We start from the raw sequence: 22,402 nt of genomic DNA, 5'->3' as shown, positions 1-22,402 counted from the left end.
TCATAAAGGACGAATTGTCCTTTGAATTGATGCCTATGTGTAACAATTCTTTTAACATATTGCAAATGTCAAGGTCTTTCCAGATTTAAAAAATCTGTGAGCAACTCAACCAAGGAGCTGCCTGCAAAACTCAATTTCTGATGGTGATTAGCTATGTCATAGAAACCTGATTACTGGTGATGGAGCAGGCATTCTCAGTCTTGTTCTAGGCAAGACTTGCTTTCACCCATCCGTTCTTAACAATTTCATTTATTGGAAGCACTGCTCTGCCATAAACACTTTATGGACCCATGAAAGCAACTGGCTTCAAGCCTTTTCAATAGAGCCTGTGTATGACGATTGCCAGGAGGTATTGCATGGCTCTCCATGGTAATTGATTATTCATTCAGTCATAAGTAAATTGCATTTATTCACTCCACCTTGACCTTTTGGAGGCCCACTGATGGGAAAAAGATAACATCTAATAATGAAAAGGCTTGTTGTTTTGCTAGATGTCAGACTTTTGAGTTCAGCATCCAGCAAGGACAATCTCATTTCAGAAGGTTATTAATCATCTCTTTGTCAGCACCAACTGTAGATCATATGCAAGGCTCTTGTGTATCATAGAGACTAATTTGAAGGGGCAAAGCTGTGTGGTGGGAAGGTGGTGTGTACTGACCTCAAGTGTAGTCCACTAGATGGAGGTAGCTTGCTAATGCTGAGCTCTGAAGGCCGGAAGCATGGTCTGTTGCTTTTGTCTCCTTAGCAGCCAGTGCAGAAGATCTTGTATGTTTACTGAGTGACTGAGTGGATGCCAAGGAGCTTTGGGGAATGAGTTGTTGTAGCAAAGATGAGACTTCAGTTTTGGTAGCTATTCTTTTCTTCCTTGCCCTCAGAAGTCCATGAAGCACTGGTTTGTAACCATAATGTGTTTTAGAATCACTTTGGAACTTTCCAAAAAGTGATACTTGAGCCTCTTCCTCATAGATTCTGGGACACAATCCAAGCATCAGTATTTTTTGGTAGTTTTTTTATATGGTACTGACATACAGTCAAGGTTGAGAACCATTAGGAAGAGGTTTGGTTTGAAGTTGAAGACCAAGACAAAGCATGTTGTATTCTACAGTAAATCAGAGCTGGCTAGGGAGAGTGCTGGTGAAAAGGAATTGGTGTCTTCCATTGGGATGAAATCTTGGAAATCAGTAAATTTATCTTTCAGATCATTTTAAAAGTTCTTTTGCTTCCTGACTTTCCCTTTGCTGTCCCTTGGAGGCACAATGGTAAAATGGTCCAGGAACTGGACTATTGAAAGACTTAGACTTGGGTTTTGATTTATCCTTTGAGGTATGTCATTTTATTATCTGTGATCTTAACTAGATCACAGGATATTGGCTTTCTCAGTGGGAACAAAGGCTTTGAATTTTAGAATCTTTCTAGTTCTAAATATGGTTTGGTAAATATGGACTTGGGTGATGATTTACCCCTACTGTTGTCAGACTATGATGTCTGTGGTCCTCAAACTGATGAAGAGTGTGAAGGAAATGCATTTTAATAAAGCTGTAATGATTTACTCTCCCTAGCCTGCTCTATGAACACCTCCTGCATGGGAGACAATCCATCTAGAGGTGTGAAGAACACATTTTAAAGGATGGATCAAAGGGACTAAGTTTAATATTTTAATTGTCAAACATATTTATGTATTCATCAAATACTGTATGTATGAGGAAGAAGGGAAGCCAGAATGGACAGAGAGGACATTTTTGATAATTGAAGCTTGTAATTGTTATGTCCTGTTTAATACTAACAGTTACTCGCACTTATTATTTTACTTTCCATTTGCCAGATAATGTTTTAGGAGCCCCATGTGTATCAACTCATCAAATACTCAAAAGTACCATGTATTATCCCAGTCTTATGCATGTGGAAATAGAGGCTCCTACAGGTCAATTAACTTTCCTAAGATTACTAACCAGGGAGTAGAAGACCTGAGGTTTGTACTTAGGAAGACTGGCTCCTGACCACTAAGTCTATTGCTTCTGGAACAAAAGCTTTTACTTCTATGATGCATTCGTCTATGAGTCCCCCTTACCTTCTTTAGAGTTGTCTTCTCATCTCCATTTTCTAGATGAGGTCAGAAACTGTAAACAATTTATGAAAGATCATACAGTCTTCATGCAATAGTCCTTGGATTTGAACTTGATCCTATCTCCAGAATCTGGTGCTCTTTTCATCTCTGTAATATTTGCACAGCACTTCACAATTTACATTGCATGTTCACATTTGTTATATTGCTGAATCTTCACAACAACTTTGGGAGATAAACTGGGAAAGAGTTGAATGTTGTACTGGCCAGCTGTAGTTAGATGTCATCAGCACCTGTACCAAATACACCGTGAAATGTCAGCTCAAGTTACTATGACAAAATACCATAGGCCAGGTGGCTTAAAAAACAGAAATTTATTTCTCACAGTTCTGGAGCTGGAAATATAAGACCAGGATGTGAGAATGATTGGTTTCTGGTGAGGGCTGTCTCCCTGGCTTGTGGATGGCTGCCTTGTCACTATACATTCACGAGGCCTGTCTTTGGTGCATACATGCAGGTGGGGGAGTGTGTGTGTGTGTGTGTGTGTGTGTGTGAGAGAGAGAGAGAGATAGAGAGAGGTCTTTTTCTAAGACCGTGAATCCCAAGAGGACCTCACCCTCATGACCTCATCTAATTATAATTACCTCCTAAAGGTGCCATCTCCAAATACCATCATATTGGAGATTAGTGCTTCAACATAGAAATTTGAACAGTCAGTTCACAACAACATGATAGGAGCTTATTTACCACTCACATACAATCCATAGAGTAATGAAGAGGTGATGTAGCTTTGCCTCAGTTTGCCATTTAGGAGCCCAGACCGATGGAGGTTTCCAGAGCCAGTCTAGGCACTGACATCCAATGGCAAATCGGTGGAAAGAGTAGAGGATCACACATGCGTATTTTATGGGCCAGACCTGAAGAAGCATCTGTCTGTTGACCTCAATAATGGTCAGAGATATGTCTATACAGATTAAGTTTATTTGAGAGCAGAATAGCATTCTGGTGGAAATACACATGCTGTAGTAAACTATGAGCATATTCAAAGAGGTTGGGCTAAGCAGGAGATTTTGAAGGTAAAAATGAGGAGAATAACATAAGAGCTTCTGTTCTAGCAGAAGGTTTTGTGAGAGTTTCTGGCAATTGTGCGTGAGAAGCATTCCTCTATAACCTTCTTGCTTTACTTTGTAATTATTGTTAGGGTTTACAAAAGTGACTCCATTTTGATTCAGATAACTTTCATGTATCTCCTCCAACTACCTTCCATTGGTCAGGACATTGTGTGGCCACTCCACACAGAATGGAAGTCTGAAAAATGTATTCCAGCTGTGTGCTCAGGAATGAAGGAAAATGGATTTGGAGGACTGCTGGCCAGACTCTGTGCAGTGGCTAATAATAATGAAAATATTAGATGTTATTAATGGTTGTTATGTGCTAGTCATTCAATGACTTAGACAACACATAAACCAATATCTCAGTATATTCTTATCACAATCTTTGAAGTAGGTGTTGCTTCTTATGAAAGCAGAAATTGAGACATTAGGAGAAGTTAAATGACTTGCTCAAGGTCATAACAGATCCATAGCAAGTGACAATGTTTGAATTCAAACTTAATACTTTTGGAGTCAGTATTTGTAACAACCCAATCAGTAGGTTTTATACCTTCCTAGGGAAAGTCAGGACAGTAGCATTCCAGTCCTACTTTTACCATTAATAATACACAGGAATTCAGTGAATTGGCAGCAATGAATGTTGGGGAGGACCTGTGGTCTTGGTTTCTCTCATCCAAGGCCCAGGACTCAAAGTTTCTGAGTCTGGTTTGGGAGTTTGCAGAACTTCTTAATTTACTTCTAATTAGCCAGCTTTTCCCTAAATCCTAGATCTATATACACTCGAACAGATGTAAAATGTTTCCCCCCTGATTATTCCTGGCACATTCTAGTTGCAGCTGCAGTTAGCAATGTTAGCAGGGGATCCAGGTGCCTGCCTGTCTTTTCACTGGCATTCTACACCGTGCTTTACAAACACTAAAAGGCCCATAAATCACCTGGATCTTCTTAAAATGAAGATTCTACTCCAGTAGGTTCTGGGTGGGGCCTAGGATACTGCACTTCTTTTTAAATTCATTTTTATAATTTTTATTAATATAAAGAGAACAGATTTCATGACTTCATAAGTACAATTTTAAGAAGATATCCATATTTCCCTCCTTCTATTTCTCCCTCCCTCAATCTTTTTTCTTTCCTTTCATTTCCTTTTTCTTTCCTTTCCTTTTTGCTTTTTAAATTTGTGCAAAAACATGATTTCAATCCACTCCATAATCACAGGCTTAATGCACCATTAACCATAATATTCAATAAGTAAAAAGTGGAAAGACCACAGTTCTACAGGAGTGTGAACAAGAGCTAAATCCAGGATCTATAAAGAGGTCAAGAAACTCAACAACAACCAACCAAACGATCCAATTAAGAAATGGGCAAGGGACCTGAACAGGCATTTTTGAAAGGGTGAAATACAAATGGCCGACAGACACGTGAGAGAATGCTCAGGATCACTAGCCATCAGGGAAATGCAAATAAAAATGACAATGAGGTTTCACCTCACCTCAGTTAGAATGGCTAACATACACAAATCAAAAAATAGTAAATGCTGGTGAGGATGTGGAGAAAAAGGTACCCTAATCCACTGTTGGTGGGAATGTAAACTAGCACAACCATCATGGGATGCTGCATTTCTAACAAGCCAGTAGGTGATGCTCACCCTGCTAAGTCCATTAGCCACATTTTGTGCAGTAAGTGTCTGGGATTTGTCTAACAAATAGAAACAGCCTGACCCTTCTTCAGTTTACTTTAGCACTCTATTCCTATCTGTCATCTCACTTACTATATTGCACTGTAGCTAATGGTTTAAGTGCCTTGTCTCCTCAAATCTGAGCCTTTTGTAGACCAAAGCCATTTATACTTGAAACCTTTCTGTCTGGCTCAGTGCTTGAGTCATAACAGCTGCCATGTCCATGTGTTTGGAATAGATGACTGTTGACTGCAAGTGCAAGTATGGTGAGCAGCTTTCTTGCCTTGAGGTCCTGTTCAGGGCATAGCATCCATAGGGTGATGAGTGAAAACTCTGCTGGCCACCAGAAGTTGCACAGGGCTTTTGATCCTTTTGGTCCCTGCACTGTTCATGTTGTACTACATTATGGTGCAAGCCTAGACAGCAAGATACATAGGAAATTGCAGGGCTAAAGTTATGGAGGGAAGGGATAAGAGTGGGAAGAAGGATTTGGTATACATAATCTAGAACATTCCAGCCAGCCAGGAGTGACCAATTGCAGTTCCAATTTGGCTATTTTCCTGTGTGTATCATGTTTTGAATCTAGGAGTACTTTTACAACCCAAACTAAAAAGCAAAACAAACAAGCAAGCAAACAAACAAAAAAAACCCCACACATCCTTCCCCCAATTAAGCCCATTTTCACATTTTTATTTTTCTGTAGATAAAGTTCTGTTTTCTCTAAGAAATCTAATCTCTCAGGGCATAGCTGTCTGAAAATGGAATGCTGTCCATCCATTTTGTAAGGATTCTCTTCGCTTGAGAAGTGGGCCTTGGAATTTGTCTGAGGCTGGTGGTCTCCCTGATGCTGACCAGTGAGAAGCTGCTGTCAGGTATACAGGGCATGGCCATTAAGGCCAGAAGAGAGATCTGATTTCTGTCCTGAACTCAAGTGGCTGGGAGACAAGGGCCATCTGTAGTGAGTGAGGGCCGGGGAGGGGTTCAGAATAGGTGAGGTGGAGAGAAGGTAACGTTTCCACTGAGCTGTTGGCTAAGCCTTTTGGTGGGTCACTACTTCTCTCAAAAATCGATGGGACCTGCAGCGCCTCTCCCCGGGAGACAAATGCATGCCAAGGTTGGCATGCAATTTCACTGAATTGACAGGTGTCCTTGAACCCCAGGCTAAGACCCTCTGGCAACAAGACATGAAGACTAGGGTCTGGATGAGACTGGGCAGGATTTAGAGTGGTTTTCTCTGTTTCTCTGTCTCATCTGACCCTGAATGGAATTCCACACAGGTAATAGTCATGGACATGACTCAACCCTTTGTGATCTCGGCTGCTCAGAGGAAGCCTCGTGCTTCTTGACAAACACTGAGACCATCTCAGTGATGATCAGAGATGCCAGCAGCCATGATACAGCTGCTGCATAGGTCACTGTGTTAGTTCTGCTTCTTTAGTGAGATTAGATTTATTATTGTCCCAGGCACCGGTTTCTTATCAAAAGCTGTCCCACACTCTGTTCATTACTCTATCTGCCTGCAGTACTGTCATCAGATGAATACCAAATTGTTCTGAAGGGTTGTTCCCTGCGCTATTTGGAGTAACTTCTCTCCTGCTTTGTTATCATCAGCATTTGCAGTAATAATGTGGAGGGGTGGGGAAGGCCCACATGCACCTTGTGCTCATTGCCAGAAGACACAGTGCTTTCTGTAGGTGTGAGTCCAGGAAGACTTCATGGTCTGTAATGCCAGAGTGGAAAAAACAAGGCTCCTCATTGTCTACCTGCACCTCCAGTTCCTGAAGGGTTTGGTCCCTCCCCTGGGAATTGGCTCAGGGCAGCAATAGTGAGTTTGCATTTGAGCTGCAGCTGGGATGGTGAGCTTGACTGTGCATACTAATGCTATGTGAGAGGCATTCTACATCTATCTCCCCAAGTCCCTGCTCTGTGGAAAAGGATGGTCCTGATGAAACACAAGATTCCAGAATCATGTGGACTGTTTCCCATGAGAGAAAAAAAGAGCTTGTGATTGTGTACAATTTATAGCTAGAAATAATGGTGGAAAATCGGCATCTGGCTGCTTTGCATGGGTTTTCCTCCCCTTGAGCACTAGAGTCTCCTTTTAGGGGAACTGCCTGTTCCCCAGTGCCACAGTCTGGTGGGGCTGGCAGCCAGCTGCCCTGTCCTCCCCTAGTCAAGGGGCAGGCTTGTGGATCGAACTAAGCCAACAGAACTGTCTGTCACCTGGAATTTCAGTCTTGGACAGCACGACTCAGGGACTGAAGATGATGGGGTGCTATCATTGCTAACGGCAGATCCCCAGTAAGAGTGGTTGCACTCCAGGCAAATGAAATCAGAATCTCAGAGGATGGGGTCAAATCAGCAATGTGGTTTTTTTTTTTTTTTTTTTTTTTTTTAAGATTTAGTTTATTTATTTGAAAGGCAGAGTTAGAGAGAGAGAGAGGTCTTCCATCCACTGGTTCATTTCCCAAATGGCTGCAACAGCTGAGACTGGGCCAGGCTGAAGCCAGGAGCTTCTTCCAGGTCTCCTTTGTGGGTGCAGGGGTCCAAGGAGTTGGCCTGTCTTCCACTGCTTTCCCAGGCATGCTAGCAGGGAGCTGGATCAGAAGCATAACAACCAGGACTCAAGCCAGTGCCCATATGGGATGCCAGCATTGCAGGCAGTGGCTTAACCTGCTACACCATAGCACTAGACCCAGCAATATTCTTGAAAAACTTTAGTCTCCTCCGATGATCCAGTGTGCAGCATGGATGAGAACCGCAGCTAGGGAGTCTGTTTCCAGACACTTGAAACTGCCCTCATTTCCTAATTCACAACCCTCTTGCTGATCCTGTGAGTGCCTAAAAGGCTCCCTTGAAACCCGCAGATTATTTAAGTTAATTGGACTTGGTTTTGTTTCTTGTAGCACATGACCCTGATGTTGAATTGAAAAGCAATAGAATGGATATGTGCTGCTCTGAGCCCAAGGCAAATCAGCTGCCTCACCAAGAAAACCAAAACTAATGGATTTGAAAGCTTAAAGCCAACAAATATTCCTCCTCTCCTAATGGAAAAACCAAATCCACTCATGGAACATAAGCCCATTATTCTGCTAACACATGAAGACTGGGGATTTACATGGAAATGTTTTAAAGAATCCATGAAAGGCTTAAGCAGTAAGATTTCCTAAGAGCCAACATATTCCTTATTCCTGCTCTAGACCTGCTGGAGATAAGTTAATATGTAGTCCAAGAGCTACTAACTGGCAAAAAAAAAAATTGTAAACCAGGGACATTGCAGCTACTTTCCAGTGTAGGTTGGCAACAGGAGGGCATTTCCGTGGGGTTTCTAAGTGTCTTTTAGATTTTGTTTTTCCAATGGGCATTATGAGAGGTGGAATTGTACCTTAGAAAGTGAGGGTTAGAAGTGGCCAGTGGAAATAGAAATTGTTCCAAAGCCTAGATTTCATTTTTATTGTGGTGCAAATCCAGAAAACAGTCACTTAGGCTTGGAGCTTCTGCCCTGTGTGCAGGACTGAGTTTGAGGCTCTAAACTGAGACATCTCATGTAGCTTCCTATGAGAAGAAAGGATTTATATTCTTTTTTTTTTCTCTTTTTTTGACAGGCAGAGTGGACAGTGAGAGAGAGAGACAGAGAGAAAGGTCTTCCTTTGCCGTTGGTTCACCCTCCAATGGCCGCCGCGGCTGGCGCACTGCGGCAGGCGCACTGCGCTGATCTGATGGCAGGAGCCAGGTACTTATCCTGGTCTCCCATGGGGTGCAGGGCCTGAGCACTTGGGCCATCCTCCACTGCACTCCCAGGCCACAGCAGAGAGCTGGCCTGGAAGAGGGGCAACAGGGACAGAATCCGGCGCCCTGACCGGGACTAGAACCCGGTGTGCCGGCGCCCCAAGATGGAGGATTAGCTTAGTGAGCTGCGGCACTGGCCAAGGATTTATATTTTGGTGAGACATACTGTGAATGATTTATCTGCATTTATGGTCACATTGTTTTTAATCATAGTCAAATAGCGAAGCAGAGTGATCTTGTGATCTTGATAGGAGAGAAATGCATGCCTTGTTAAGTGATGAGAAGAGAATTGTCCCCTGGTTTTTGTTTTGACAGGCAGAGTGGACAGTGAGAGAGGAAGACAGAGAGAAAGGTCTTCCTTTTCCGTTGGTTCACTCCCCAATGGCCGCTGCGGCCAGCGCACGGCGGCCAGTGTACCATGCTGATCTGAAGCCAGGAGCCAGGTGCTTCTCCTGGTCTCCCATGTGGGTGCAGGGCCCAAGCACTTGGGCCATCCTCCACTGCACTCCTGGACCACAGCAGAGAGCTGGACTGGAAGAGGAGCGACCGGGACAGAATCCGGTGCCCCGACTGGGATTAGAACTCGGGGTGCCGGTGCCGCAGGTGGAGGATTAGCCTATTGAGCCATGGTATGGCTGAGAAGTATCCACTTGTAAAAATGATTCACACAGGCTGGCGCCGCGGCTCACTAGGCTAATCCTCTGCCTTGCAGCGCCGGCACACTGGGTTCTAGTCCCGGTCGGGCGCCGGATTCTGTCCCGGTTGCTCCTCTTCCAGGCCAGCTCTCTGCTGTGGCCCAGGAAGGCAGTGGAGGATGGTCCAAGTATTTGGGCCCTGCACCCCATGGGAGACCAGGAGAAGCACCTGGCTCCTGCCATTGGATCAGCGTGGTGTGCCGGCCGCAGCGTGCCAGCCGTGGCGGCCATTGGAGGGTGAACCAACGGCAAAGGAAGACCTTTCTCTCTGTCTCTCTCACTGTCCACTTTGCCTGCCAAAAAAAAAAAAAAAAAAAAAAAAAAAAAGATTCACACAGGCCGGCGCCGCGGCTCACTAGGCTAATCCTCCACCTAGCGGCGCCGGCACACCAGGTTCTAGTCCCAGTCGGGGCGCCGGATTCTGTCCCGGTTGCCCCTCTTCCAGGCCAGCTCTCTGCTGTGGCCCAGGAAGGCAGTGGAGGATGGCCCAAGTATTTGGGCCCTGCACCCCATGGGAGACCAGGAGAAGCACCTGGCTCCTGCCTTCAGATCAGCGCGGTGCACTGGCCGCAGCATGCCAGCCGTGGCGGCCATTGGAGGTTGAACCAACGGCAAAGGAAGACCTTTCTCTCTGTCTCTCTCTCTCACCATCCACTCTGCCTGCCAAAAATTAAAAAAATGATTCACACAACTCGAGGACTTGGAGGTTGTCCTCAAGTGTATCTACCTTCTACTTGGCCCATTTTCAGAGATGAGGAGTTAGAATGGCAATTACTACCTTACAACTGTCAGGCCTCTTTTCTCCCACAGATGAAGAACCCCAGAAGGCACTGGACTCTCACGTAATCTCTGTAAAGCAGGGCTGTAGGATTCCTGGGGCTCTGGGTTGGAGGGCACCAGAGGGGCATTGGTGGCAGCCACTCAGATGGTGCTGGCAAACTTCCTGCCACCTGCTCTCCAGTGTAATGCATGCCTTGGCTTCAATGCCCAGAGCACAGCTCTTGAGTTCTCCCTCCAGCCCTGTCCATGCTGTCTTCATGTGGGTGACTTCCAAATCCTTCCCCTTACCAGCAATGCTGCTGCCCCTCCTTGTGTTCAGTCACCATGCACTGCACCAGGCCGCTGTCACAGCCTCCTGGCAGCTCATCTTGTTTCCACTCTCGGCCACCTCCCTCCAACACCACAACTCCTTCCCTGCAACACAGCCAGAGCAAGCTTTGAAATATGCATCTCAGATCATAAGTCACTCCCCCCACCATGCAAAGCCTTTGCTAGCTTTCCATCTCAATAAAATAAAACCCAGACTTGTTAAGCTGACCACAGGGCCTGTGATCTGCCTCCTGCCTCCTTCCTCATTCTGTTTTCTATAATTCTTCCCTTTGTAAGTCAGGTTCCAGCCACAATAAATTTCTTTTGGTATGTTAAATACCACAACCTCATTCCTACCTCTGAACCCTTGAAATTGGTGTTCTCTCTGCCTAGAGTCTCCTCCCCAAATCTTCCCATGGTTGCTCCTTCCCACTCAGATCTTAGCTCCAATATCACCTCTTCTGAGAGGCTTTCCCTGATTACCTGACATTGCTCTGCACATCACCATGCTCTACCTCTTTTGGCAGAACTTATAATTTTTCTGTCCTGTTCAACTGTTTTCCCCCACTGCAGCCTAAACACCATGCTAGCAGGGACTCATTAAAAATTTTATTCTTGTATCTTCAGTATTTAGAATGTGTCCTAGCACAAAGTGGGTGACAGTAGACCTCAGAGTCAAGCCCAATACGCCATCTCTTAAGCAGTCACTTAAGTTGCCATACCCAAATACCTAACTTTACAAATAAGCAAGTGACATTCCTTTTGGGAGGATCCAAAAGTCATTATTACAGCCTAGAGAAAACCCTGCTGTCTAAGAGCCTTGTTTAGGCATGATGCCGCTTTCAAACCAACATCACTCTATCCCCCAAAATCATACAAAAGGAATTAGAATCTTTACCACAGTTTTGAAGTAAAAACCCAAAGCACTGTAAAACTTCTTAAACAGCTTCTCTATTCATTTTGTTCTTTCTTAGTATCCCTAAGGGTTGAATATTGCAACCTGTTTATTAATACTTTCTGTTTTACTCATTTATATTACAAAAAAAATCTTCAAACTAAAATATAAACAAGAATATAACATAACAAGACAGTATATGTCAGTGCAAGCACATTTTATATTTATTTAACTTCTCTTCAAAATTACCAGGAAAGTTTGTGTTGAATAAATAGGTCACACAAAATAAAAGTCCACTAGAACTTAAATACACAATTAAAGTAACAGCTGCTGCACCACAATTATCAGTCTTAGTGTGTTTGAGCTACAGTGCCAGAGTGACGTGGATTTGAGTCCTGACTGTGCTGATTCCTGTGAGTGTGACCTTGGACAAGTCATGTGGACTCTCTGAACTTTGTCTCCTGACCTAGGAAACAGAGATGTTCAGAGCAGTGACCTTGTGTCCTCTGTGAGGATTAAGTGATATTGTGGATGTAAAACATTCAACCCTGATCTGGACCCCTGATAAATCGTCAAAAAGAGTTAAATTTAACAAATTAAATTACTGTTAATAGGATTGGGAGTAATTTCAGAGCATATTATATTATCTGGAAGCTTCCATATACCATTTTTCTCTACCACCAACCACGAGACCCACCCCAGAACTGCTCTACCCTCTCCGTCATCTTTCAAATCTTTTCTATCAGTCTGAACCCAGTGGCTACTACCCCACAAGAGGAATTTGCAGTGGTGGCTCCTGCTTTGATAGGCATATGATATGAGGTTTTCCTTACTCAGGGCCAGCTGCCGTGCCCCTTTATGCCTTTCTAGCACATCATTTTCCTCAGGGCACAGTGGAGATGCCTAATATATGCTCCATTTCGTCTGGGATGGCTTAAACAGCTGAGAACCAGCTCAAGTAGCCCAACTGGGGCCATGAATCTGGGTTTCTCTGTTCTTTTCTAGCTGGTCCCTCCATGTGGCCAGCTCAGGCATCCTCAGAACATGGAGGTCTTGGGGAAGTTGGACTTCTTACATGGCGCCTTACTTCCTCCCAGTGAGAAACAGAAGATGCCAGGACATTTAAAGCCTGGATTCAGAAGTCCTGGGACAGTTTCTTTCATCCATTCTGTTAGTGAAAACAATTACAAGACCAACCCAAGCTCAAGAGCAGGGAAGTCTTCATGTCGTGATGGAGCATTGGGTATACAGGGAGGAGAGAGATCACTGGTGACTGCCACAGGGAGAAAGTGCCCATTCCTTTCCTGTGAAGGAGCAAGGAGAGGGAATAGAGCACTTCCTACAAGGCCCCCCACTTGTAGCCCCTGATCCTCTTCACACATTAGCCAGGGAAGGTGGGGTGGTGGTGGTGGATAGGGCTGATTCTTCACCCTGATTACTCTTAACAAGCCCTGTGAGGAAATATTCTGAAGTCCCCTAAGCGGATAGCTTTTTGAACTTAAATATGAACATATAAAGCTTTTTGTGCTCAGCTGTTTTTTTTTCTAAATCACTAGAGCGAGCAATTAAAAGTCAAAATTCCTTCTTAGCACCCTGCTGGGTAGAAAAGGTCCCCCTCTCCCTTTTCCATATCAGCCTCCTGTTTGTTTTCTTTACCCAGCTTATTTCAGCAAGTGGGGCTCTTTGTCCACATTCAGCAACTGAGTAGAGTCAAACACTTATTGAGTAAATTCCCACCCTCCGAGCTCAGATCCCTCCAGAGTCCTAGTTATTCTTTGGGTGAAGGCTGGAGAACAGCAAAGACATTGGGCAGCATCCTTCACTACCTAGACTTGTATCCAAACTCATAGGTTTACACAGTGCATATTCGTTATAGTTTATGTAGTTCAGTGGGCTTTTTAAAAGAGACATCTGTATTCCCACACAAGAATGTAATCTTTATCTGTTCTAGCCCTATGGTTTAGCACAGTGACAGACTTACAATAGGTGTTTGATGAATAGTTGTTGATTGGGTAAGTAAAGAGAAATTAGGGCAAACACCTCCATCTTCCCATCTTGATATTGAGTAGTTTTTGGGCCAACCTGTAGAACCCCAGAGTTGCCTCACTTCCACTTCTGCTTGTTAGATCTAGCCATCATTGCAGCATGTTGTAATCTTTGTAGATGGCACCGAGACCATCAGATGCTCTTTGAGAATCATCAAAACCACTTATTTGATAAGTGTACATTTGTCAATAACTTACTATGTGCAATTCCTATGGTAGCTACTGTGGGAGTTAGAAAGAAATGGAAGACATGGTCCTGGCCATTAGAGAGGTTTTTCAAGACTGTTTGGCTTGCTCTGAAATTTGGCTCTTGCCTGTTACCACCCACAGAGCCAACCACATGCATCCTATCCTTCTTCTCTCACTGGTTCTAGAGTGGAATCCTTACTGTCTCACAGATCTGGTACCCTAATGATAGATTGCCTCCTACTTTTCACTCACCTGCTGTAAGTAGTTGTTATCTCAAATTTGCAAGAATTTTATGAGACTTCTTATAAAGACGAATTTTAGACTGGGTGTTACAGCTATAGGAAATACTGTCTGCATTTTATAGATTTTAAAAAAGAGGCTTAAGGAGGTTAAGTAACTTTCTCAAGGTAGAATCAGGATTTTAACCTAGGTCTTTCTGGCTCTAAATTCAGTGCCATTATAGTACTAATATGAGTTGAAAAAGTAAGTTTATTTTATTATGTACCATACTTGGAACATAAAGACACCCCAAACTGTTACTTTCTTTATAGAGAGGAACTCATTTCCATTAATTACACAAACAAAAACTCATTTATGAATTATTTTTCTTTAAAACTCAGTGCAGGGCCAGTGTTGTGGTGCAGCAGTTAAAGCCCTGGCCTGAAGCACTGGCATCCCATATGGGCACCGATTCTAGTCCTGGCTGCTCCTCTTCCAATCCAGCTCTCTGCTATGGCCTGGGAAAACACTAGAAGATGGCCCAAGTCCTTGGGCCCCTGCACCCGCATGGGAGACCTGAAAGAAGCTCCTGGCTCCTGACTTCATATTGGCTCAGCTCTGGCTGTTGTAGCCATCTGGGGAGTGAACCAGCAGATGGAAGACCTCTCTGTCTCTACCTCTCTCTGTAACTCTTTCAAATAAATAAAATAAATCTTTTAAAAAAACTCAGTGCAGTCCATAGCAAAATAAAGGAATTTGTATAAGATCTTCCTTAACTCTGAGCAACTTCATTCCTCATATTCTGAACCATACAATAAAGCATTCATTCAAAATCCCTCCGGGGGCCGGTGATGTGGCCTAGTGGGTAAAGTCACTGCCTGCAATGCTGGCTTCCCATATGGGTGCCGGTTTGAGTCCCAGCTGCTCCACTTCCAGTCCAGCTCTCTGCTGTTGCCTGGGAAAGCAGTAGAAGATGGCCCAAGTCCTTGGGCCCCTGCACCCACGTGGGAGACCCAGAAGAAGCTCCTGGCTCCTGGCTTCGGATCAGTGCAACACTGGCCGTTATGTCCAACTGGGCAGTGAATCAGCAGATGGAAGACCTTTCTCTCTCTGCCTCTCCTCCTGTCTCTCTGTAAATCTGACTTTCAAATAAAATAAATAAATCAAAAAAAAAAAAACAAAAAACCTCCAGCCAGCATGTTGCTGTCCGTGGTGCTGAAACATCGCAGGCTACCCTCTCCCAGCAATTATGATCTAGGTGTTGAGATAAGAGTGGTAAGGAAGGTGAAGGGGGGCAGGGACACAGAGGCAAAGTGGGCAGAAGCTACTGCAAAGGCCTATTTGCTTATGGAAATTTCCAGAGAGAAACAAGGGATGCCTTTGTTTGTCATTCTTTTCAACTGTAGACATCTTTTTCATTAAAAATCAGAAACCAAATAGCTACAACTGCATTTTCAGATAAATTACTTGTTCTTGAAACTCTTGCTATTAGTGCTATCAGAAAATCAGGAAGTAAACAGATTTGGATAATACAGCATCTATCACTGTCCAGACTTGCTATTCAATTGCAGAAATTGAAATAATTTGGATAATGAAGGACAGCTGTAATTGTAGTTCATTTATTCTCATGATGTTTACTGAGCCTTCTATGTGCCAGGAACTACACTTGGCGATCAGATATAGGATAGTGAACAAGAAAGATAAAGTCATTGTTGTCAAGGAGATAATGCTCTTATGGGAGAAGATTGAAGATAAATAAATACACATTGAGATACTAACAAATATTGTGAAAAATCAGAAATGATCAAGAAGGAAAATTAGTTTTTTCTTTGGGAATTGAATACATGGAGAATATAGTATATAATTAATAGTAACAAGTACTAATGTTTACTTGGTGCTGTGTGCCCAGCATTATTCTGAGTATCTTACCTGTGCTAGTTCATTTATTAATTACAACTCTGTGAGGTCGATAATATTATCATCTCCATTTTTAGAGGTGGGATAGGTGAGGCACTGGAAGATTGAGTGCTGCCCAAGATCCCATAGTCAATGGTAGATCTGAGGTTAGAGTCCAGACTGTCTGGCTTCAGAGCCTATCCCAGGCTTTGAAATATCCTGAAGCCAGTATGAGAGGGAAAGGAAGATGACACGAACATAAAGGATGAGGGAAGCAAACCCTCCAAGCACACAAGCAGAGAAGGAGTCCAGAACCTCTGGAAAGGGAAGGCTTTCAGAATAGCCATGCAGGATTTTACATCTTGCTTTCACAGGATTAGCCCTCTGGTCTTCATGAATCAGTCTTCATTTTCCCCTCTTGCTGCACCAGTGATTCAGTTGCAGGGGCCCAATTCCAAATGAGATTCTGCTCCACTAGCTTCTGGACAGTTACATCCTATCACTCCTGTGAAGCCAATTTCAATTGAGGATTTTTATGTTACCACCTGCAGGCTTGGAGAGGAACTTGAGAGACAGGGAAAGATAGGTGTCAGTTTGGTTTATGAGAAGGCTTGCTATGAAAGTTTTTAATGATTTTCCAGCTTTTATTCACATTGTACACATTTTCTTCATGAGAAGGAAACTTGGCAATCTTTCCATTTTGCAAGTTGGCCATGTAGCTTATTTCATTAGATTCCATTTGTCATAGAGTCTTTGTATTTTATTAAAAGTGTCCACAACAATAGATGATATTTAAGAGGAATAAATAGCATTTAATGGGAATCCCACTTTAAATGGCAAAGAAACCTAACAAATGCAAGGTACAGATTCATCAAAAAATAGTTATTTATTATTACCAAAAGATTCATCATGGAGTATAACATGGCTCTGTGGGAACATCCTGAGCTTCTAAAAGTCACTGAACTGCCCTTTTGGCTCTCTGAGCACCACCATGGCTGTCGGCAAGAACAAGTACCTTACAAAAGGCAGCAAAAAGGGAGCCAAGAAGAAAGTGGTGGACCCATTTTCTAAGAAAGATTGGTATGATGTGAAGGCACCTGCTATGTTCAACATACGAAATATTGGGAAAACACTGGTCACGAGGACCCAAGGAACCAAAATTGCGTCTGATGGACTCTAGGGTCGTGTTTTTGAAGTGAGTCTTGCTGACCTGCAGAATGATGAAGTTGCATTTAGAAAATTCAAACTGATTACGGAGGATGTTCAGGGCAAAAACTGCCTGACTAACTTCCACTGCATGGATCTTACCCATGACATGGTCAAAAAATGGCAGACCATGACTGAAGCTCATGTTGATGTCAAGACTACCGATGGCTATTTGCTTCATCTGTTCTGTGTTGGTTTTACCAAAAAATGCAACAATCAGATACAGAAGACTTCCTAAGCTCAGCACCAGCAGGTCCGCCAGATCTGGAAGAAGATGATGGAAATCATGACATGGGAGGTGCAAACAAATGACTTGAAAGAAGTAGTCAATAAATTGATCCCAGACAGCATTGGGAAAGACATAGAGAAGGCTTGCCAATCTATTTATCCTCTCCACGATGTCTTCGTTAGAAAAGTGAAGATGCTGAAGAAGCCCAAGTTTGAATTGGGAAAACTCATGGAGCTTCATGGAGAAGGTAGCAGTTCTGGAAAAGCCACTGGGGATGAGATGGGTGCAAAAGTCGAACGAGCTGATGGCTATGAACCACCCGTCCAAGAATCTGTTTAAAATTTAGACTTTAATAGTGACAAATAAAATGTCCTATTTGTGATGGTTTGCTTCAAAAAAAAAAAAAAAGTCACTGAACCATGGTCTACTAATGTAAGCTGTTTGACCTTGATAAAATAGTGTAGTAGTGGAAGTTTCCAAGATGCCACCCAAAGGAAAAAGTGGTTCCGGAAAAGGGGGGAAAGGAGGAGCAGCTTCTGGGAGTGACAATGCGGACAAAAAGGCTCAGGGTCCCAAAGGTGGTGGCAATGCAGTAAAGGTCAGACACATTCTGTGTGAAAAGCATGGCAAAATCATGGAAGCCATGGAAAAATTAAAGTCCGGAATGAAATTCAGTGAAGTGGCCGCACAATATAGTGAAGATAAAGCCAGGCAAGGGGGCGACTTGGGTTGGATGACCAGAGGGTCCATGGTGGGACCATTTCAAGAAGCAGCATTTGCCTTGCCTGTGAGTGGGATGGATAAGCCTGTGTCCACAGATCCACCAGTTAAGACAAAATTTGGATATCATATCATTATGGTTGAAGGGAGAAAATAAAATCATATGAATAAAGTTGAAAAAAAAATAGTGTAGTAGTGGAGATAATATTTAACCTCATACAGTTATCCATCAAGGTCAATTGAGATTATGCAAATGAAGTTCCTAGCACAGTGTCTACAAATAGTAGATGTCAGTCAGTCTCTTCCTTTTAGTGCAAACATTGTATTAAATATAACACACAATAGAAAGATGTGTATATCCTCAGTATACAACTTGATGACTTTTCACAGATGAACATACCTATGCAAATAACACCTAGATGAAGATATAGAATAATATTGGCTCACCCAAAGCCCCATACCATACCATCTTCCTATCACTGCCTCACATTACTCTAGATAAGATCTTTTAAAGTTATTATTTATTTGAGAGGCAGAGAGAGACAAAGATGAGGTTAGAGAGAGAGAAACAGAAAGAGAAAGAGAGAGAAAGGAGAGAAATGTCACAGTCCAACCTTCTGGTGTACTCACCAAATGCCTGTAATGGCCAGGCCTGGGCCAGGACAGAGCCGAGGGCTGAGATTACAAGCCATATCTCTGATGTGTGTTGCAGAAATCCACTTACTTGAGCCATCACTTGCTACCTCCCAGAATCTTCATTAGCAGCTAAATAGAATCAGTGGACAAAGCTGGGAACTGAACAAAAGTACTTCAATGTGGGACGTGGGTGTCTTAACTGCTAGGCTCCTGGATAAGTCTTAAATGCTCTGAAATTCATGTAAAAGGAAGTACAGAGTATGCCCCCCTTTACTCATGGTTATGTTTGTGAGATCCATCCATGTTGGTTTGTGTAATTGTGATCTAGTTGTTATCATTGCTATATAATATTCCATTACATCACAGTATATTAATCTGTTCTACTGGTTATGAGCATGTGGGTGGTCTCCTTTTTAGCCATTATGAAATTTGCTGCCTAGCATCATTCTGGAGCATGTCTTTTGTGAGAATGTGCAGTCATTTCTATTGTATAGACATATACTTTTGTGGGGCAATCTCTAGGCATGAGTTGTTGGTCATAGGATATACATGTGTTTACCTTCTGTAGACACTGTCAAGCAGTTTTGCAAAGTGGTTCTTCTTCCTTTTACAAAAGAATTTCCTTCAAGGTTCTTTTTAATAAATGAATTTATCTACCATATGGGCTATGAGCCTATTTACTACAATTTTATTGATAACCCATACCTTCACTAATATTTGCATTATACAAAGTGAAGTGTGTCTAGTTGTGCTTGCAACTTTATTTATGAGCTTCTTTTTCCAGAGACTTCCTCTCTCTTAGCCACCAGAGCATCATTTGGTGGCTTCAAATATGGCAGATCTTAAATTGGTACATTTTTGAACTGGGTTCGGTGTCTAATTCAAGCTTTTCTCACCTCTAGTTCTGGTACTGTAACCTTCCAATTATTCACTTGTCCTCACTGAACCTTGATTTCCCTTCCTGACATGCACCAAGAGCAGTCAACAAAGCACACCCACTGTCATTGTTCAGTGTCAACCACATTCCCCAATGTTTCCCTTCACAACTCCCAAAGGATTATTATTTTGAAATCTCTCTTCTGACTTCTGAACTTTATACTGTCTCTGTCTTTACTAACACCATCATGACTACTATCTGTCCCCTCTGGAAAGTGCATCACCTAGGACATGCTATCTCATTTAGTTTTCTTTTTTTTAAGATTTATTTATTTATTTGAAAATCAGACTTACACAGAGAGAGAATGAGAGGCAGAGAGAGAGAGAGGTCTTCCATCCGCTGGTTCACTCCCCACTTGGCCTCAGTGGCCAGAGCTGTGCCAATCTAAAGCCAGGAGCCAGGAGCTTCTTCTGGGTCTCCCACATGGGTGTAGGGGCCCAAGGACTTGGGCCATCTTCCACTGCTTTTCCTAGGCTACAGCAGAGAGCTGGATTGAAAGTGGAGCAGATGGGTCTCGAACCAGTGCCCATATGGGATGCTGGCATTGTAAGCGGTGGCTTTACCCACTATGTCACAGTGCCAGACCCTCATTTAGTTTTCATGGCAAGCCCCTAAATAGGTATGGTTGCACATTTGCAAACTGAAGTGCAGAGGTTAAGTCAGTTACCCAGAATCACAGAGCTTGTAAATGGAGGAGTTCCACACACATCACCATGAGGTCTCCCGTTTCTGGGTCCTCCCCTTGGAGGTACTTACCTTACAAAGCAATACACCATGCCTCAAACTCTCAGACGTGCATCTTCTTGTGGGAATGTTCTGTCAACTCAAGTGCATCAGTCAGTTGCAGGGGATTCCTAGTGAATCCTTTTTATCTGTATGTTTAGTCACTGATGGTTGAAAACCCTGCAACCAAGAGCCTTTGGTCCCTCATCTCTCCTTGCCAGCCAGCTCAGTGTTCTGCCATCACAAGCTTTCTATGCTGTCTTGTTATATGACACCCCCACACTTAATGAATGGTAGATTCCAAACCAGTTGTAAAATTTTTGTGTAAGAAATCCAAGCTCCCCCCACCCCACTCCTACCCTGCCCCTCCATTCCCCTCTGATTCTCTCTTATTCCTACTGTCATCAAATTGAGCTCCCAGTTATTATGTCTTCTGGTTCTTGTGTTATTTCAGCCCTGAGCAGAGCAATGGAGACAGTTCCTTTCTCTTACCATCTGTGCTCTCTGGGAGGTTAATGTTGCAATATTTGTAACAATTAGTGAAAAGAAATTTTTTTCCCTTTGATCCTTCCCACTTGTAGCTACAGTTCTGAGTTTGTTTATTATAGTCACATTGTTGACATCTAGCAATGTGATTCCAGGACTACAAACTGCTTCAGGAGTGAAGTGAGAGATTGTTATGTTCTACCTCCACAATAATGATAGCTTGAATTTATTGAGAACTTACCACGTACTAGACATTACCTATGTCATATGAAGTACTGTTTATAACCCTGTGAGTACTGTTATCCTCATTTTACAGACAAGGAGCTTGAAGCAGAGAGAAGTTAAGAATTTATCCGTGGTAATCAGCTTAAAATTGGCAGAGCCAGGATTTAAATCCAGGCTGTCTAGCTCTTAACAACTAGGCCTATTCTCTTTTTTTAAAAAAAGATTTATTCATTTATTTGAAAGGCAGAGAGACAGAGATCTTCCATCTGCTGATTCACTCCCCAAATGGCCACAACAGCTGGGACTGGGCCGGATCAAAGCCAGAAGCCCAGAGCTCCATCCTGGTCTCCCACATGGGTGGCAGGGGCCCAAGTATTTGGGCCACCTTCCACTGCCTTTCCAGGTGCATTAGAAGGGAGCTTGCTGGAAAGCAGGGCAGCCAGGACTCCAACCAGTGCTCTGATATGGAATACTGGTGTTGCGGGAGGCAGCTTAAGCTCCCTGTGCTGCAGTACTGTCCCCACTAGGTTTATTCATTATGCTACCCTGACCTGATGGTGGATGCACTAGGTTCTGGAAAGAACTCTCTCTTTGAGGTTACAGAAACTGGGGAACTAGCACAAGTCCAGGTCCTTCCCCCTTACTGATTGCTTAGTTTCCTTATTTGTGAAATGAGGCCAAGCTGGATGTGATAGCAAATGGTGGCCCTGCATGCAGAAGTGCTTTGTGCACTATAAAGCGCAGGTGAGGCATCACCCTGTGAATGTCAGCTCTCCTGCTACTGTCCTTGAGAGTCAGCCTCAGTCTGAATTGGATTCAAAACACATGATGAGGCTGCAAGGCACTGGAGTTTAAAAAAAAAATGCTGATATTTTGCTGAGTTGATGGGTTGCTTCATCTCCATATCCATGACATCCAACTATGAAAACACCCAGACTTTAGCCCATTGGAAGAATATGCACATATTTATAAGGGTTTGGAAATTAGGCTCCCCTTAGTATTGGAGTCCTACCTTCATTAATCTACAATGAAGTAGACCCATATCAATGTCCAGATGATCACAGGAACCCCACCTCTCTGGCCAGGGTCCACATGGAGTGTGGAGGGCATGGTGCTTGGGAAGACCCTCCCACAGGTTGGGGACCTTGGAGAGAATGAGGATTAGCCCTGCTCAGTTTTGTTTTTTTTTTCACCAAATTCCTAAGCTACTTAATCTGAGAAGGATAGCTCATTGCTGTAGTAATGGTACCTTTTATTGGAAGCAGCAGGGTGTCATGGCAAGAACACAAGAATCTGGCTCTTGTTAAGTGACAAGTCCCCCAAGTCCTCCCTGCCCCAGGGAGGGGCTGCTAAGGTAAGGCTGAGTTGGCTATTTGCTGTAGTCTGGGTGGGCACTGCCTTAATGGAGTCTTGGTATCTCAGATGGTGGAAAATACAATGCGGTATTTAGGAGGCTTTGAGGACTGAGTGGGGAGCATGTGATAACAGTTTAAGATGAGTAGACACAGGCAAGAATTATAGAGGTCTTGGTTTGATGCCATACATTGAGAAATCGGGCAGTTCTAAATAGA

The 22,402-nt window shown here is 43.3% G+C and overlaps 1 protein-coding gene and 2 pseudogenes across 5 annotated transcripts in view; all 3 read left to right on the top strand.

Annotated features, from left to right (window-relative positions):
• KIAA1549L (KIAA1549 like) overlaps positions 1-22,402 on the top strand; it is a 312,534-nt gene that overhangs the window by 130,249 nt on the left and 159,883 nt on the right. The gene's annotated exons all lie outside the window — the stretch shown is intronic.
• LOC100339541 (small ribosomal subunit protein eS1 pseudogene) lies at positions 16,661-17,512 on the top strand (annotated as a pseudogene). Its single transcript, XR_016212691.1, has one exon. The product of XR_016212691.1 is annotated as a small ribosomal subunit protein eS1 pseudogene (transcript).
• Positions 17,568-18,009, top strand: LOC149128345 (peptidyl-prolyl cis-trans isomerase NIMA-interacting 4 pseudogene; annotated as a pseudogene). Its single transcript, XR_016212690.1, has one exon. The product of XR_016212690.1 is annotated as a peptidyl-prolyl cis-trans isomerase NIMA-interacting 4 pseudogene (transcript).

The sequence above is a fragment of the Oryctolagus cuniculus genome, chromosome 1 (assembly GCF_051225735.1).
Source record: "Oryctolagus cuniculus isolate XC-2025 breed Fujian yellow rabbit chromosome 1, ASM5122573v1, whole genome shotgun sequence".
In the NCBI taxonomy this organism is placed as follows: domain Eukaryota; kingdom Metazoa; phylum Chordata; class Mammalia; order Lagomorpha; family Leporidae; genus Oryctolagus; species Oryctolagus cuniculus.
The sequence above is the reverse complement of the archived record's forward strand: the minus strand, read 5'-3'. Positions and strand labels throughout refer to the sequence as shown.